Below are 15,703 nucleotides of genomic sequence, written 5' to 3' on the forward strand. Positions count from 1 at the left end.
TCCCGGTGTGCCCCATGTTGTGCTCCATGGACAGGGGTGTGTGTGTGCTGGGTTATTGTTCAATTCCCGGTGTGCCCCATGTGGTGATCCATGGACAGGGATGTGTGTGTCCTTGTCTATTGTTGATTTGCTGGTGTGTTCCATGTGGTGATCCATGGACAGGGGTGCGTGTGTCCTGGGCTATTGTTCACTTCCCGGTGTTCCCCATGTGGTGATCCATGGACAGGGAGGCGTGTGTGTGCGGGGCTATTGTTCACTTCCTGGTCTGTCCCATTAGGTGATCCATGGACAGGGAGTTGTGTGCTGGGCTATTGTTAACTTTCCGGTGTGCCCCATGTGGTAATTCATGGACAGGGATGTATGTGCTGGGCTAGTGTTCACTTCCTGATGTGCCCCATATATTGATCCATGGACGGGTGTGTGTGTCCTTGTCTATTGTTCACTTGCCGGTGTGTTCCATGTGGTGATCCATGGACAGGGAGGTGTGTGCGTGCTGGGCTATTGTTCACTTCCCAGTGTTCCTCATGTGGTGAATCATGGACAGAGGTGTGCGTGTGTGCTGGGTTATTGTTCAATTCCCGGTGTGCCCCATGTGACGATCCATGGACAGGGAGTTGTGTGTGTGCTGGGCTGCTGTTCACTTCCCGGTGTGCCCCATGTGGTGATCCATGGACAGGGAGGTGTGCGTGTGCTGGGCTATTGTTCATTTCCCAGTGTGCCCCATGTGGCGATCCATGGACAGGGAGGTGTGTGTGTGCTGGGCTATTGTTGACTTCCCGGTGTGCCCCATGTGGTGATCCATGGACAGGGGTGCGTGTGTGCTGGGCTATTGTTGACTTCCCGATGTGTCCCATGTGGTGATCCATGTACAGGGGTGTGTGTGCTGGGCTTTTGTTCACTTCCCGGTGTGCCCCATGTGGTGATCCATGGACAGGGAGGTGTGTGTGTGCTGGGCTATTGAACACTTCCTGGCGTGTCCCATGTGGTGATCCATGAAGAGGGAGGTGTGTGTGCTGGGCTATTGTTCACTTTTTGGTTGCCCCATGTGGTGATCCATGGACAGGGAGGTTTGTGTGTGTGCTGGGCTACTGTTCACTTCCCGGTGTGCCCCATGTGGTGATCCATGGACAGAGAGGTGTGTGTGTGCTGGGCTATTGTTCACTTCCCGGTGTGCCCCATTTTGTGATCCATGGACAGGGATGCGTGTGTGCTTGGCTATTGTTCACTTCCCGGTGTGCCCCATGTGGTGATCCATGGACAGGGAGGTGCGTCTGTGCTGGGCTTTTGTTCACTTCCCGGTGTGCCCCATATGGTGATCCATGGACAGGGATGTGTGTGTACTTGGCTATTGTTCACTTCCCGGTGTGCCCCATGTGGTGATCCATGGACAGGGAGGTGCGTGTGTGCTGAGCTTTTGTTCACTTCCCGGTGTGCCCCATATGGTGATCCATGGACAGAGAGGTGTGTGTGTGCTGGGCTATTGTTCACTTCCCGGTGTGCCCCATTTTGTGATCCATGGACAGGGATGCGTGTGTGCTTGGCTATTGTTCACTTCCCGGTGTGCCCCATGTGGTGATCCATGGACAGGGAGGTGCGTCTGTGCTGGGCTTTTGTTCACTTCCCGGTGTGCCCCATATGGTGATCCATGGACAGGGATGTGTGTGTGCTGGGCTGGTGTTCACTTCCCGGTGTGCCCCATGTGGTGATCGATGGACAGGGGTGTGTGTGTGCTGGGCTGTTTTTCACTGCCCGGTGTGTCCTATGTGGTTTTCTATGGACAGGGGTGTGTGTGTGCTGGGCTGCTGTTCACTTCCGGGAGTGCCCCATGTGGTGATCCATGGACAGGGAGGTGTGTGCTGGGCTATTGTTCACTTCCCAGTGTGACCCACGTGGTGATCCATGGACAGGGGTGTGTGTGTCCTGTGTTATTGTTCACTTCCCAGTTTGCCCCATGTGGTGATCCATGGACAAGTGTGTGTGTGTGTGCTGGGCTATTGCTCACTTCCCGGTGTGCCCCAAGTGGTGATCCATTGACAGGGAGTTGTGTGCGTGCTGGGCTGATGTTCACCTCCCGGTGTGCCCCATATGGTGATCCATGGACAAGAGTGTGTGTGTGTGCTGGGCTATTATTCACTTCTCGGTGTGCCCCATGTGGTGATCCATGGACTGGGAGGTGTGTGTGTGCTGGGATATTGTTCATTTCCCGGTGTGCCCCATGTGTTGATCCATGGACAGGAGTGTGTGTGTCCTGGGCTATTGCTCACTTCCCAGTGTGCCCCATGTGGTGATCGATGGACAGGGGTTCCGGCAGCTTTAGACACGGGTTTGAACCTTGGACTGTGCGTGTCCATTGAACCTCTGTGCTTGTCACTCTCAGATGACTGTGTCGTCAGTAACACGAGGAAACCTCTCGAGGATAATTGTAAAAGAGCAGGCATCTAACTTGTAACTGAGGGGCTTCTGACTGATTCCTGATATTGAAAAGTTAGTGGATGGTTTGCTAGAGGTTGTGCTCAGACATTCAGGGAGACTTGAGGATTTGGTGAGCCAACTCTGGAAGGACCATAGGGACTGTAGTTACAACACCTGCATCTGTAAGATGAACAACAAATGGAGCAGAGCCTGCACAGAGAGGAAGATCTGAAACCACGGAGTACGTGTTCTTGGGGAAAGGGATCTGCTGTATCCACACCGGGTTTTTCAGGAACAGCTTCCCAAGTTAAATTTAACTCAGGAGCAGATTGTGAGCAGACACTGAACAAGGAGCTGGTCACAGAGCGGTGTCACCTCCTTCAACACGACCTGCAGCTTCACACAAGGGGGAGGACGGTGCTGCCAGTGGCTGTTAGGGTCACTGTTTCACTCAGCTTCTATGATCCCGAACTTTCCAGGCAGGAGTGGGTGACAGATCCACCATCTCCCAGTATGCCGACATCAACATCACCATTTGGAGACGGAGGATACATATATGGTGGTTGAGAGCAGTGGGGTCCCTGGGAACATCAGGAAGATGGAGAAACTCTTACCGTGTCTGATCGGGTCAGAATGAACCCTACCTACCATTCTTCCTAATGAAAATGACAGATTATATATTATCTTTAATCCCATTTGCTAAACTTTTATCCATTGACTTCACCTGTCCATATCCAATTACAGACTCTCCACCTTGCCTTGATAATTTAGTTTCCTGTTTATCTTAGTTTAATCGGCATGCATAGTTACAGCACATTTGCTCCACTCCTCTTGATCATTGATACAGATTGGAAAGAGCTGTGGACCCAGCACTGGTCACTGTGTGACTCCACTGGTGACGTTCTGTCAAAATGACTAAGGTTGATTTTTTCAGAGTGCCTGCTTCCTGTCTAATAACCAGTCCTCCCCCATTTATGTGCAACACATTCATAGCACGGAATAAGAACGAGGAGCATCAGTTCAGCAATCCAGCCCCTCAGGCCTTTTCCGACATTGAATACAATCATAGCTGATGTCATTGCAGCTTCAGTTCCACGTTCCTGTCCGATCTCCATATTCCTTCACTTACTCAATATCCCAGCACCTACTGTACTCTGGGGCAGTGAATTACACTGATTCCCAACCCTGTCACAGAAGTATGTTCTCCTCACCCCTATTTCACTTCTCCCCCACCTCATCCTAAAACTATGGTTTAGGATCGTTAGAGATTGTCCCACATGAGGAAATATCAACTTCACATCTTCATTGTAAATCACCTTTAACATCGCCCAGACCTCCGACATCTCCTCTCATTTTTCTATACTCCAGGCAGTATTGGCCTGAACTGCTCAATCTCTCTTCAGAGGACAAACTCCATATCTCTGGAGTAAATCGAGTAAACCACTTCTGAACTGCCTCCATGGTAAATACATCCCTCCTACAGTCAGGACACCAAGACTGCACACTGTACTCAGTTGGGATCTCACACCTCCCTCCCTTTATAATCCACTTTTTTAGAAATAAATGCCAAAGTTGCACTTGCCTTTCTTATTATCTGCTGTACCTACATCTGAGTATTCTGTAGTATGGACGCGGACAGCCAGGTCCCTCTGCACCTAATCATTTAGAAGTCTCTCTCCATTTTGATAATAATTTGCCTTTCTGCCACACTGATCCAAACGGATACACTCATACTTTTCGTTGTTCAGTTACTTCTGTCAAATGTTGCCCCAACCTATTCATATACATTTTCTAACTTCTTACATCTTCATTGTAATTTCTCACCTGAGTTAGTGTCATCTGTTAATTGGATATAACATGTTCTATCCTCTCAACCAGTTAAGACTATAGATTGTAAATAGTTGGGGCATGGGGACCAAGACATATGGTTTCCTAAACGTTGAATTTTGCCAACAGAAAATTACCTATATTTTTCCATCACACTGTATTTTGTTGCCTCACCAAGCCTGTACCAAGTTGATAAATTACTTTTACCCATAAACGATCTTATTCTGCTGATTAATCATTTGTGCAGAGCTATTCAATGCCTTCTGGAAGTCCAAGTATTTCATCTCTCGGATCCCCATGATGTAAATCATGTTGATTCTGATGGATTGTGGTTTGACTTTGCAAATTTCTAGTCATTAATTCCTGAATAATGGACTTTACCAATATTTCTTAAATTTGAACAGTTTTCTCACTACTATATATTCCATCGTGAAGGTGATAATTCTAAATTCTTACCTCTCTATAATCTCTTTGTTCGCTCCAATCCTGTAAAGTTGGCACATGGTGTGAAATGCCCTGCGCTGAATTGCTCTGTAAGAGGTCGGAGTCGCTGAATGGACTCATTCTCTTCCTTGTACACAAAATCGATGGGCTGATGTCTTTCTGGTGTTCCACATCACAGTCTCGATGGCCTGCCTTTCCTCCTCCTGTTGATGCGTAAGAGTCGTGAGGGCTTATGCAACCTTCCTGTTGCTGTGTCACAGTTTGAGGGGCTGAAAACACCTTATCATATTCCTCCATCACAGGCTGCAGATACTGAACGGTCTCTCCTGCATCCCTGATAAAGAACTGAGGGAATGATTGGCCTTCTTCTGTTCCCATACACGAGACACGTGATGTAAACTTCTTCCTCCTTTCCCATAAGAAATCTTATAGGTTGCATCCTTCTCCAATTCCCGTGCAACAGGCTCGATGGGACTGATAATCCTCCTGGTATCCCAATGCACCAATCTCCAGTCCCTCTTCTAGTTCCTATGTTACAGACTTGAGGAGGCTAAATAGTTTGATCCTATTGCTGAATAACAGGGTTCTGGTGCTGCATGGCCTACTCTGGGCCCATTGTTATCGACTCGAGGAGCTGACTGGCCTCCTCCCGTAACTGTATATTAGACTACAGGGTCTGAATAACCTCTTCCTGTGCTGTTGTAACAGGGTCAATGTCCTTTGAGACACTACCTCCTAATAAATGACAGAAGACGCTGAACGAGAGAGTGCACGTACTCCGAAGCACTCTCGTCTCCATATCTGACTAATGAACCATTAATATAGTCTTTTTTCCGTATCAAGTCCTGAAGCTGAAAGTAACAAACGAGGTCCTTCCCAGATACCTCAGATTCCTGGATCAGCTGCTCAAAATTCATCATGACCTCGCTGTCAAAACATTATCCCAAACAGGAAACTCATCTGGACTCCCAGAGCCTAAAGCCAGAATCCATAAATCCCACTGGAATCCTACCAATCGTACAATGGGAGTAAAAGCCGAAGTTTTTTGTTTTGTAAAGTGCCCTCAAATTGTCCCACGTTTCTCCATGCTTTCACTGTGTTAGGGACAATCGGTTTCTGCAATTCTCCATAACAGTCCTCATCTTGTCCATGAACAACAGATTAATGAGGGGACAATTTGCCTAGAAGGCCTCGATTTCCAGCCAAATTGACCAGGGGTCCTGACAAGTCCAATCAGCCACATCGGAAAGCAAGGATCTTGGTTTGTATTTCGTAAACTATGGAAAATCTACACGCCCCATTCACTGTGGAAGCCGCAATTTGTCCGGGTTAATAGGAGGCCATCTGTGACGCCAGATGAAAGATCAAAGCCAAGTGTTAATCCTCCGCAGCGCCTGCCTGGGCAGCGTCAAAGGGAGCATTGACATGGGGTATCAAATCAAGGAAGAACATTCATTTTAACCAGAACTAACTCAAACAGGATATTGGAAGATTCTGTCTTATCTTCTGTAGCAACTGCACGAAGTTAGCTTTATATAATTAATCGAAGGTTTGGATGATAAACAAAATACCTAAACCTCCTTGTGACCATCTGGAAGAGAATCAGATTCCACCCCAAGGTCGGGTACTCTAATAAGACACCCAACAGGGATGGCCTCTGATTTCATAAAGTTAATTTTATACCCCGAGAAAGATCCAAATAAATTAATCATTAGTATTAAACAGGACACAGATATCATTGGGTTAGTTAGAAAATAAGGAACGCCATCTGCTGAACGGGTGATCTTATGCCTTCCTGGTCCTAGCTCCATGGTAGTGATATTGGTGTCGCTTCGGATGGCTTCTGCCAACAGCACAATCATTAATGTCAACGGTAACGGTGAAAGGGGGCAGCTTCATTGGCTAACACTGCCAATACTGAAATTGTCAGATCTTATACTATTAGTGAAATCCACTGCTTTCGTGTCAGTATATAACATTGCCACCCACCTGGCGAAGACCCCTCTAAGACCAAACCATTCAAGGACATAAAAGGTGCCCATCCTCTCCATCCAGTCAAGTGCTTTCTCTGCATCCAGGGAGATTACCGAGCCTGGAATCGAACCTTGCTGGCACACTGGACCCATATTTAGCACTCTTCTATTGTTATCAGAGGGGTACGGCCCTCTGATGTTATCAAAGCCGGCATTTTCGACAAAATTTTAAAGACCACATTTAATAATGACATATGCATTCTGGGACTTTCCCTCTCTTGAGAATAAGATAAATATTTCCTTCTCTCAGAAAGGATGGGAGGCAGCCCCGACTTTACAATAATTGTACATATCCAACATTGGCCCAGCCCGCATGTCTATCAACTCCTTCTAAATTTCACTCCGAAAATCCATCTGGGCCCGGGTTGTTTTCCACTCTGGAGCTGTCTCCTGTATATCTCGGATTATCAGAGGGGCAGTCTAAAGAGATGGCCTCCTATTAACCTGGACAAATTGCAGCTCTGAACGGACACCTGGGAGGTTCAAGGTCTTAATAAAGGACTCTACCGTCACCAATCAGTCCTCCCAGCCCGCTGACTGGAACAACTCAGAGTAGAACTTCTTGAACGCTGCCTTAATCGTTTTCGGATCGCGGGTGATAATAGCAGCAATCTTCTTTCTGGCCAAGTACTCCTAATATCTACCTGGTTATCACCATGCTCAAATAACTTCTGTTTCGCAAAGGAAATCTCTCTCTTTGCTATCTGTGTGAGTGCAGCATTCAGAGCAGTCCGGAGGGCTGTAATCTGCGACAATTAAGTTACAGACGGTCTGACAAAATATGGTGTCTCAGCTCTCTTCAGCAGAGCCTCAAGCATACGTTCCTGCTCTCCCTTCTGCCGCTTCTGAGTCGCCGAGTAAGAAATAATCAAACCTCTTGACTAGGCCTTGGCAGTCTCCCAGAGCACCGTCGGATTACTGGCCGTACACAAGTTAATGTTCCAAAACAAATTAAATTCCGCCGAAAAATACTCAATGAATTTGCTATACTTCAGGAGGAAAGGATCCACGTGCCAGTGCCGTGAGCCTGACCCTTCGCCACCATCCTTGACCTCCATGTACACTGTCACATGATCAGAAATGGCTATGTTCCCAATTCTACAGTAGAGCACCGAATTCAAAAAGACCAATGTGGCATATAACATGTCAATCCCAGTATAACATTTATGTAGATTAGAAAAAAAGGTGAAGTCCCGATCTTCAGGGTGAAGACATCTCACACATCCACCAACCCAGCTACCTGTTCAGGTCCACCAGCTGCCTGGGTGGCGGGGAAATACCCGCGATACCCCTCGACATCCTATCCACCTCGGGGTCTATACATCAGTTAAAGTCTCCCCTTAATTCTATGACTTGCTTCAAAGATCATCAACTGGGAGAGTGCATCTATTTGTAATTTGAGAGACTGTGCTGGGGCAATATTAATCAAGGTCCCATATTCCTCTCCATGTATTAAAGATTTAAGGATCAGAGACCACTCACATTCACTCTTAATTTGGTCAAACAACTGAAGTGGAAGGTTCTTATGAATGAATATTGCTATTCCTCTACTTGTTGAATTAAAGGATAAAAAAAACTGGCTGAACCTTCCCTGCTGTAACTTTCAATGTTCCTTATCAGTCAGATGTGTTTCTTGCAGCAAGGCTACATCAACCATTTCCTTTTTTAAGGCTTGAACGTATATTTCTTTTTCCCTTATTCCGTGAATGACTCCCTTTAACATTCCAGTTGCACCATTAAAACGAGCGGTTAGCCATAACCATCCGAAGCAGTCGATGACCCACTGAGAGAAGAATCCCATTTATAGAGCACCGAGTGAAAGCTGTAAACAGTTCGTATAAACTTGAAAATATAACGACAAAAGCAACCAAATCAAAACTTCTAACAACTACTTTGACCATGAACCAACATAGAACACAAATAAGCAGAGGCTTTCCCCCTTGCCCACAGGGGACGCTTATCCTACCACTAATCCCCCATGGCTCGTCCAAGCTGAAGCCGCTCCCAACCCAGACAAAACAAAGTTAAAAAACGTTACGTGGGTCTTACAACAAGAAAATTAAAAGAGAACATTCAACCACGTCCCATCCATACCTTCACCTGAGAAGAAAATTGTAACCACCGCCACCTCCCCAACCCCCTTTCCCATTCCGTACTAAGAGAGAGAAACGAAAAGCAAATGATAGAAAAAACAAAGGATAATGGGAGGGTAGGAAGAAAGGAGCAGAGAGAAAAAGGAAAAATGGGACCTCCACATACTAAAAAAAACTAAAACGAGGTAAACCAGGCAAACCCCAGAGAGAACAAAGGGAGCACATTTGTCCATATTATTTGAACCAGCCAGTCTGTTTTAATGTATACAGGAAGTCCTTTGCGTTTTCTAGTGAGTCAAATTAAACACAGACATTCCAAACCTGAAACATAATATTGATGGATATCTTACCAAGTACAGAATATTCACGTCTCTCAGCCTCCTTTTTGCCATATCAAAGGCTTGCCTCTTACGGATCACAGCAATAGAAATACACAATTTGTGATCCTTCGTAGATCAGAACCTATGTATCCTTCCACAGAGCTCGAGAAGCTTCCAGGACCTGTTTTTCTCTATCGTGTTGGAGTTACACTAGGACCAGGCAGGGGCGCTGGTCCGATCAGGGCCTGTACACTACAACCCGGTGGGTCCGCTAGAACCGCACCCAGTCTGCCCTGACATGCAGCTTCAAAAATTGTGTGAGCCATTGTTCCAAGAAGCTGACGAGCTGGCCTTCTTTTTCTCATTCCAGCAGCCCGATCAAACTGATGTTCTTCTGATGGCTCCGATTTTCGAGATCCACGACTTACCAATATGCAAGTTGGGATTGATGGTTTTGAATGATTTAAAGTCCTGATGAGTTGTATCTCAGGATACTGTTGGAGACAAGAGAGGAAATGATCAGACCTAAATGAATCTCATCACGAAGGAGATGCCAGAGGACTAGGGAACAGCGATGTTTTGCCAAGTTACTGGAAAGTTGGTGGAGATAGACCAGTGTACAGTGGTGTGCCACAGCGAGCAGTGCAGTGTATCTTATTATTTGTGATATTCATAAATGATGTAGATGTGAATGTGGAGGGAAGAGTGGGGTTGAGGGTTGAGTATAATAAGTAATTTTGTGTTTGATACAAAGATTGGCCAGGTGGTTGGCAGTGAGGAGGAAGGCCTTATTTTACAGGAAGATGCAAATAGAATGGTCAGATGGGCAGATCAATGGCAGACGGAATGCAAACCTGATAAATGTGAGGTGATGCAGTGTGGAAGAAGGAACCACATAGGGGAGTACTCAATAAATGGCAGCACACTAGGAAGCTCAGAGGGTGCTTCTCCACATATCTCGAAATGTGACTGGACAGTGTAATAGCTAGTTAAGAAAGCACACGGCACTGTAGTCACAGAGTTTACTCATCGAGGCGAAATAATATGAGCTAAACATGCCATTGGTTAGGCCATAGATACAATGCTGTGTGCTGTTTGGGAGCCACATATTTTTCTGAATTCCTGTTTGTTTGCCTGTATTTTAACTGGAGTGTGTAAATAAATTGTGTTTTTCTTATGGTCTTGTAGTTTGACCAGTCACATTGCATCTGGAACAGACACTTTACATTTACTTTAAAATAAGAAAACATTAGAGTCTAGACAACCGCCTTCAATTATTTTTGAGGGGCTCTGGTGTGGTCCGAAACACGTGACTCCTCCCTTCTTGTGTAATTGTATGGAGGCACTAAATGGGCTATCTCTACACTTCTCCAATCATTTCATAGAGCAGAATGATTTCCTCATATTCCGGTGAAACTAGCGTGAGGAGCTGAATGAGCTCTTCCTTTTAACTGTGGAAATGTGCAGTGTCCAGCAGTACTGTTACATGAATGTTACTGACACTTCAACAGCACAAGCCTGAATGTTGTTCAGGTCTTGCTGCACATGGAAACAGACTGCTTCAGGAGCTGAAGGGATCTTTTTCTCTGAATATTGCATGATCTTCAGTAAACACCCCCACTTGTAATCTTATGGTGTGGGCAAGACATTTGTGAAACAGCTGAAGATGTTTGTGCTGAGGAAGCTTCCTTGAGGATCTTTTGCAGACATGTCCAGGACTGCATGGATTTTTGTACACAAATGACAATCATTGTGCTTTATGCTTTAAATCACTCTAACCAGGGAAGTTTACAACTCATTGCCATTAAGTGAAATCCTGCTCAGGCTCATTGAGACCGTCCTTGGTTAAATGCTGCCTTGATGTCAGGGCCGGACAGTCTTCCCTGAGCCCATGTGTTCACATCTTTTGGTCATATCAACAGGCCACAGTGTGGGGGCAGGGAGTGTTTTTTGATCTGTCAGAGCATTGTGGGCTGTGAAGAATTGGACATGAAAGCGGATATTGGAACTTATGATCTTATTGTGGGGCAAGGCAGGCTTGCGGGGGAGGGGTGTGGGGCGTGGTGTGTGGTATGGTGGGGGTGGTCGGGGAGTGCGGATGGTGTGGATGAATAACATTCTCCTGTTTGTGATGTTCTCACATTCTGTTATTGGAAAGTAGACGCTGTTGTTCTCCTGGAAGCTCTGTTATTGAATATTACCAGATTAGCTGGACCATCTCTGGGTGAGGAATAGGGGCTGTATTCACAGTGAAACTGGGTCTACAACTCGACCAACAAACGAAGCACAAGTTTCAGAAAGGGGAAGCTCAGTTCGGAGGGATGAGGATCCTCTTTCACACCCCAGCCTGCGTTTTCCAATTGCACTTTCCAAACCAGCCCAAACTGGGTTTGACAGTTTTGAGGTGCTGAATGGTCTCCTCTGTTTCTGTGTACCAGGGTATAGCAGTAAGTAGCCTCTAACTGCTCCTATCTAGCAGGTTTGATGGGCGGAATGGAACACAGAAACATGGGACTGAGGAGCAGGAGTGGGTCATTAGACACTTTGAGCCTTCTCTACCAGGGACTAAGATTGTGGCCGATCAGGTTGTGGTCTCAGCTCCACTTTCCTGTCTGCGTGCCACTTCTCTGTCCAATATTTAACTAACTCAGGGTTGACTAAATGTGAACACTGAGAGAATTCAAACTTGTGGGGAAGAGAATTCCCACTTTAAATGCCTGTTGAGATTTTCTGCTCATTCCTCTTATCGAGTCATATAGCATGCAATTGCGTAAGTGCTGACCAGACATCCCATTATCATCGTGTCTGATTTGACAGCATTTGGCTCATATTCCTCTAAACCTCCTTCTTCAGATACCCAAAAAGATGCCAGACTCCACCACTTCCTCTGGCAGATAATTCCATATGGACACACTCCCCCCTGTATGAAAACAATGCGTCTAAGTTCCCTCTAAAATATTTCCCCTCGTACCTTAAAACAGGCCTCCAGTCTGAAAAGCAATCCTCTACCAAACTCTGTCTCCTCCCTTCAGTCTATTTTTTTTTAATTCAATTGGCTTGGGTGCGCTGGTTCCCACATGATCTAACCTAACTAACTTGCCTAATATGCAGAATCTTGTCGAACAACTTGTTCCAGTGTGTATGGAAAACATCTACAACACCGCCTTCATCAATCTGCTTTGTCACCTCTTTAACAAACTCAGTCCAATCAGTGCGACATGATTTCTCATTCAAAAAGCCATGGTGACTATCCCCAATCAATCATTGCATTAGAAAATGCAAGCAATTCGCTATCCCTCAGAAACGACTCCAACAACTCACCCACCACTGATGTCTGGCTCACTGGTCCAGAGTTCCTTGGGTTGTTGTGTAACTGTTATCTTTTCTACTGCCGCTCGTCAATTGGTCACAGCAAATTATCGGTGAAACCAGGTTGATGATATGGCTAGAGATATAGGTCTCACATTGGGTCAGGGTCAACCTCGGAAGAGGTCAGGTTGATTTCTTTCATTTGTTAAAATAACAAAGTCATGACGAAAACACGTTCCTCAAACTATGATGGAAAGGTAAATGTCAAACAGAATAGAAATTACAAAAATGTACGTTGATATTTCCATTTCTAAAAATACTGAGGAGCACAAACACACACAGATACATAAACAGACAAGCACACACAGGCACACTCAAATACACACTCAAACACACACGCTCAGACGCACTCAAACACACACACAGACATGTTCACACAGCCACACTCAAACACACAAAAACACTGACACAAAAACACGGATACACACACAGACACGTTCACATACAAGTATACGCACAAACACAGACAAATGCATGTACCGTAGAATGAAAAAAAAGTAGTGCCGAAAAAAGGCCATTTGGCCCATTCAGTCTACTAAGCTATTGATCATGGCTGACATGTTATTCAGGCCAATTCTCCTGCCTACTCACAACAAGCCTTAATCCCATCTTTAAGCATAACTTATCTAGTTGTATCCTAAAGACGCTGTGAATCTGTGTGTGTGTGTATGTGTGTCTGAACGTGTGTGTATCTGGCTGTGTGTGTGTGTGTTTGTGTGCCCGTGTGTGTCTGCGTGCATGTTTTGTCTCTGTGTGTGTCTGTGCTTGTGTATGTGTCTGTGTGACGCTGTGTGCATGCCTTTGTGCGTGTGTATCTGTGTATGTGTGTCTGTGTGCGTATGTGTGTCTCTGTGCATGTGTCTGAGTGTGTGCATGTGTCTGTGTGTGTGTCTGTCTGCCTGTGTGTGTCTCTGTGTATGTGTCTGTATCTGTGTGTGTGTGTGCGTGTGGGTCTGTGTACCTGTGTGTGTGTTTGCCTAATAGCAGGAGACAGCATTATTGAGGAGGGCTATTTTGCAGACTGGAGGCATGATGTTATGTTCTAGGCCAGCTCACTCAAAACGTTCTTAAGCAGGCAGGAGAGACCTGCTTAAGAATGCAATTTGTTTCAATAATTGCACAGTGAAAATTACCCAGAGTAACCTAGCTAGGTTGACTATCATGTTTTAATATAGACAAAATATAATTCACAAAATTACACAATGAAATACAAAGAACAGAATAAAGAACCCTACAGAACTGAGTCTATTCAAACTAGATTTAATTAGCTGTTCTGAACGTACACACCAGTCCCAATAAGCAAACCCCCATTAAAAACTGGAAAGGTGGAACATCTGCTAACCGGTTGAAGTTAGAAGGGCACAAGGAGAGAGAGAGAGGGAGAGATTGTCCACACAGCTGAACTCCATCTAGACTGAACAGCTCACCGAGACAGCTGACCACTCCCCTTTCATTATACCTTTGATCACAACACCATTTAATCTCTGGACCAAACCAGTCACCTTGGAGCTTAGAGCTACTTACGATACATCTGAAAAAAAAAATCAATAATACAGTATCTTTGAGAAAAGGAAACTTTCAGAGAAAAGGGGCAAGCTTTGTGACACCGTGCACAGTGGTGTTCCACAGGGACTTATGCTCAATCCATTTTTGTTTGTCATTTATAGAAATGATTCAGATGATAATTATGGAAGGTGTGGTTAGAAAGATGAAACCAAGATTGGCTATATAGTGGACAGTGAAGATTATTCAGGTACCTTGATCAAATGTCTTAACGAATCCTAGATTTGTACAGCGCTGAAGCAAACACTGTTGACGAACTCGTCCATGCAACCTGATTTCCTAAATTAATAGTGCCCTATTTGGGTCGGTGCGGTGGCTCAGTGGTTAGCACTGCTGCCTCATATTACCAGGGTGACTGACTGTGTGGAGTTTGCACTTTATCCCAGTGTCTGCGTTGGTTTCCTCCCAGAGTCCAAACATGTGCAGATTGGGTGAATTTGCCATGCTAAATTGAACATAGTGTCAGATGCATTAGTCAAGGTTAAATGGTTCTGGGTGGGTAACTCTTCAGAGGGTTGGTGTTGACTTGTTGGGCAAAAACGCCTGTTTCTACTCTGCAGGAAATCTGATCTATGTGTCAGCAATTTGCCCATATCCTTCCAAATCCTTCCTATTAATATACCCATCTGGGTGCCTTTTAAATGTTGTAATTATACCAACCTCCACCACTTCCTCCGGCATTTCATCATATACACGCTCCAATTTCTGAGTAAAAAAGTTGCCACTGAGCTCCCTTTAAAATCTTTCCCCTCTCACATTAAATATATGCCTTCTAATTCTGGACTTCCAAATGTGGTGAAAAGATCTTGACTACTCACCCTATCCATGCCCTTCATGAATTTATAAACCTCTAGAAGGTGCAAATGTGACTCCAAACCAGGGCCTGTGGTTTTAGTCATCCGGAGCGTAAATTCTGAAATTGAATACTGAAACCTCTTCCATATCGATCAAATCACAATTCTAAACTCATTTTAGTCAACGTGTTCAAACATATTATAAAACACGTCTAGTAGAATTTGAACCTAGAGCTTTGCAGCCAGAGGTAGAGACCCTACCACGACTTCACAATAGTCCCTAAACTTCGAACACTATTCTCCTGTGTGTTTGTTCAGCAGCCTGTTGTGACATGCTGTGACACATCTCTGCACCTGAATCCAGACTGACTGGTCTCGAGCTAGGGACACGTTCAGACAAATTCAGGAATTGGAATAGAATCCAGAGCTCTGCATCAGAGGAAGGAACACTACTGACTACACAAGACCTAAACAGTGCCTAAATGTTTAATTTTAAGTGCCAGCTTTCAGTTTGGTATAGATTCATTGAAATCTGGTTCACTTTACTGAATAACACAGTGAGAATAATAACATTGTTTAAAAAATACAAGGTACTTGCCTCAATTGTAGGATGTCGAGTTTATGTGCTCTACTTTCGAGATAAAATATGAACATCTTTAAATACTTGGCTATTATTTCCAGCATAAATGAATATTATCTGTAGTCTGCAATATGAGCGAATGAAGTCATGCAGACACACACTGCACTATGAAGGAACTCGAATAGATATCAATACTGAACATCTGAGACAAAGAAAGCACATACTTTCTGGCCTCAAACACCGATTACTGTTTGCTACCTCTAACGTG

The sequence above is a fragment of the Chiloscyllium punctatum genome, chromosome 29 (genome assembly GCF_047496795.1).
Source record: "Chiloscyllium punctatum isolate Juve2018m chromosome 29, sChiPun1.3, whole genome shotgun sequence".
Taxonomy (NCBI): Eukaryota; Metazoa; Chordata; class Chondrichthyes; order Orectolobiformes; family Hemiscylliidae; genus Chiloscyllium; species Chiloscyllium punctatum.